The sequence below is a fragment of the Anguilla anguilla genome, chromosome 14 (genome assembly GCF_013347855.1).
Source record: "Anguilla anguilla isolate fAngAng1 chromosome 14, fAngAng1.pri, whole genome shotgun sequence".
In the NCBI taxonomy this organism is placed as follows: domain Eukaryota; kingdom Metazoa; phylum Chordata; class Actinopteri; order Anguilliformes; family Anguillidae; genus Anguilla; species Anguilla anguilla.
This window is the reverse complement of record NC_049214.1, coordinates 29,384,043-29,387,821: the sequence shown is the minus strand read 5'-3', so window position 1 is coordinate 29,387,821 and position 3,779 is coordinate 29,384,043. Positions and strand designations below refer to the sequence as shown.

Sequence of the window (3,779 nt, the reverse complement as noted above, 5' to 3'; positions counted from 1 at the left end):
CATGATAGCAGCAATAAAGCATAATGTTAGTGCCCCCCCCCCAGACATCTAGTGTAATTTCCTGATTAACCCTTTAAGGTCACATATACGTGATTAAAAGATCCTTAACTGAACACTCTAAGCAATGGCCTTCTAGAACACTGACTTGGAATTTTGAAGAAAAAAAAAAAAAATTCCAAAAAGCCTACTCTTCAAAGGGTTCATCAGGAAAAGGACACATCCCTGACTGCACTGCAGAGGAGAGCGGCTGAGAATCGCGGGCTGATGTCCAGCCGCTTCACGGGGATGGAGAAGGGAGCGTTCTCTGACATGCAGAGACGGAGGGAGGAAGCGTTTCGCAGAGAGGTCGAGTCCGATTTATCCTGTGACTCACCGCACCCCTCTGGCCTCGGGCCCTGGGCCCCGTTACCTGACAGGGCAGGAAATGCAGACGGACAGCGTGACGGACCATCAAACAGGAAGCGCACAAATCACACCTGACAGCTGACAACACCTGTGAGACGCTCACCTCACAAACCGTACCCCCATCACCCATGCAATCCCCCCCCCCCCCCCCCCCGCCCCCACCCCCACCCCCACCCACCCTTTATAATCTCACCACCCTCGGCTGGAGACAGTTCCTTTAATGCAGATTTATTACATTAGATTATTCACATATTTTCATGCAGTAAATATTTATTGTACTGTATTTAGGATTATGCTTCAGCAGCATTAAATGTCCATAACATTTTCATGCCAGTAAAGAAAATTTGATGGTCCTGCAAAATAATGCATCAACAATTAATTTAAGCAATATTGCTGATTTATATTTTACTGTAAGTAAACCATTGCTATGGCAATTCTCTATTTATAAGTGGACATACTAATAAAGTACATTTGAAGTGTATTTAAAATGTGTCAACTAAGAAAGAGAGAGAAAGAGAGAAAGAGAGAGAAAAAAGAAAGAGAGAAGGCTGGTCAGTCTTTGAATCAGTGACGGAGTAAATACAGTCTGCACCTTGGGCCACTAAGTCAATCCATGATGCACAACATTCATATCAGCATAACATTACTGAATTAAAATGAATAAATAAACGAGATGAGTGTAAGCATAGTTTGTGTTCAGAGATTCTGATATAGGTCCTTCGGCACCATCTAGTGGTAAAGCAAAGAAAGTCAGCATCACCATTTCCTAGTGCCTGCTCTCCCAGCGCCAGATTTACTAAAGAAACAGTCACAGTGCAATAGCATTCGCTGCAGCTCTGTTGCGATCGCAGATACCGACACATTAATGACCGATTTACTAAGACTGTTTCTATCTAGGCAATCAAATAAATTAAACGCTCTCGTTCGCAATTGTGCGGTAGGAGTCGCCCATAAAAACGGTCAGAAACAATATGGCATGCCTACACATTCGGATTACAAGGCACTAAGAAATTGGTACAGAACAACCAGGCACTAGTAGTGCGGGAACCACATGAAACAGAAATTTAAATTTACAGATCAGTTAATATAGGTAATGGCCAACGAAGTAGCTACAGCTTCACACCATATTACATCACAGGAATACAACTCTGGATGCTTTGACAACCTTATCCCAGCGTTTTGACTGTGTCACTGATTTAACACCAATAAGGTATTACAACCATCAGGCTTTTCTCTCCACAGAGCTGGACACTAATGACAGCCATTCATGTAAAGAATTTTTCTACAGGTTGAGCACAAACTCATGCTCTCGCAAACACAAATGTAATACGTAGGCCCCACCACCAGAGGGTAATCGTCAGACAGTATCTGATGGAAAAAGGCTTGCTCACGCTGTGACTCTACACTAGCTGGTCGTTCTGATGAGGAACAAGGCAAATCTAAATGATGTGTGCGTGTATGTGCCACATGCATCCCTTTATTAAACACAGGTGTCCCATTTTTTAAGCGCCCTCTTTTTAACATTAATGATTATGTTTTTTAAAAGTACTAAGGGAGGGACAACATCCAAGAGGGCAATTTCTGAGTGGCAGGTCAAAAGAGCAGAGGTTCAAAAGATCACCACCCACCCCCCAACAACCGACCTCTGCATGTCTGCAGAATATGACTGCAGGTGCTCATTGCCCCCATTTAAAAAACACAAAAACCCACAAGCTGACTCACCAATGGCTCTCTTCAGCCTCCAGCATGAAGCCTGATGAGGACAGGGAGAGAACGGGCTGGGGGTTGAGAGAGAGGGGGAGACACAGAAACATTTTATAAATGTGCGAGGAATGTGTCATTTTGGATAATTCAACAGGAACATACGTGCTCATGTTCTGTGCAAGGGACCTGTCCAAATGGAGTCCAATCCTACAGATTAAAAGCTACCGCACAAAACCCCAAAATATCTTATTGAAGCCTCACACGTTGGCCTGCAAAGCACCATTACTAGCGACTATAATGTTTGTTCCATTTATACAGCTGCATGTTTACCTGAAGAAATTTAAGTTACGTAGCTGTGATTGGACTGACCTGTGATGTGTCAGTGCAAAAAAAGAGCTGTGACTGGTCCAACTGCAGGTTTATCCATTTATCCTGGTAACAATGTCAGACATTTAGTTTCATACTTTTGGCTGTCCTCCACTCTGGTTGTCTTTGCTATAAAAGTTCATTGACTGTTGGCAAACAAATTAAGCCATACACATATGAAATAATAAAGTACTTCAAAAACAATCAATTACAATAAATTAGTAAACTTACTAATTGACAATTTGGAATCACATTTTTTTACATGTAATGTTCATTAATTAAAAAGCATGCACGTTTACTTCCTTCCAAATATATAAACATTGAAGTAATAAAATATTCTTTTAAAGTATGTCACGTCCTACCAGGAGAGTGGCCGTACAGCCAGTAAGTTCACTTCCTGACGCACCGCTAATTGGTTAAAATGTAAATCACCATATTAAGAAACATTGTCTCCACAATAAAGATGTAAAATCCTCATGTAGATCCCAGGTCAGCATTTTGATGCTACACGAATTTAAAAGTAATGGATGTGCAGGAATCCACAGCTATAGGCCAACTTGTTCCATAGCATGGCTGCCCAATCTTATCTGAAAAAGACCGACGTGGGTGCATATTTTTTGTTTTAGCCCAGCACTACGACATGCGATTCAATTAATTACCTAATCATGGTCTTCGAACTCGGTAAGTGGAAACAGATGTCTTACTTCTGGTGAAGAACAAAAAGCTACAACAACATCGGCCCTTTTCGAATAGGATTGAATACCCCTGCTCTACAGTGTGCGTCCTCAAGTTCAAAAATTCACCATGTAGCCTACGACCTCCACAAAAAAGTCTGTCAAATAACAACATGTATTTTCCAAGAGTATTTTGCGGTAATGCATCGTCAATTTAGGGGGAAAATACAATAGGCTATCTTTAATATACTTTTCGTTATTAAGTGTCCGTTTTTATAATGATATATAAAAACTGAAAATTTTAACATTTAGCCTGCATAGGCTATAATCTTCTAAATTATGATAATGTTACATGATGTTTTCCGAAAATGTATTAGATAACATAGCGTAGTGCTTGCAATAGAGAAGTGTGTGTACATGGACTTAACTTACTGACTTGTTTCTTCCGGCGTGATTCTCGGTTTCCATTCTTAAAATTAAATTACGAGCCGTCTTCGTCTCTTCTTCAAGTTGTCTACTGTTTTGTTATTTTTATCTTAGCATAAAACCTGGGAGGCTTTATTATTTTTCTCGACACTCGAAATAACGCTAAATGGACACTGTCACGCTTCACTGCTTCCATGTTACCGA

The 3,779-nt window shown here is 40.9% G+C and overlaps 1 long non-coding RNA gene across 1 annotated transcript; it reads right to left on the bottom strand.

Moving 5' to 3' along the window:
* Positions 1-334: 334 nt before the first annotated feature.
* On the bottom strand, positions 335-3,779 carry LOC118212321. The gene is made up of 4 exons (XR_004762201.1): positions 3,582-3,779; positions 2,479-2,541; positions 2,128-2,183; positions 335-409 (listed from the first exon to the last, which is right to left on the bottom strand). It is a non-coding gene; the product is annotated as an uncharacterized LOC118212321 (long non-coding RNA).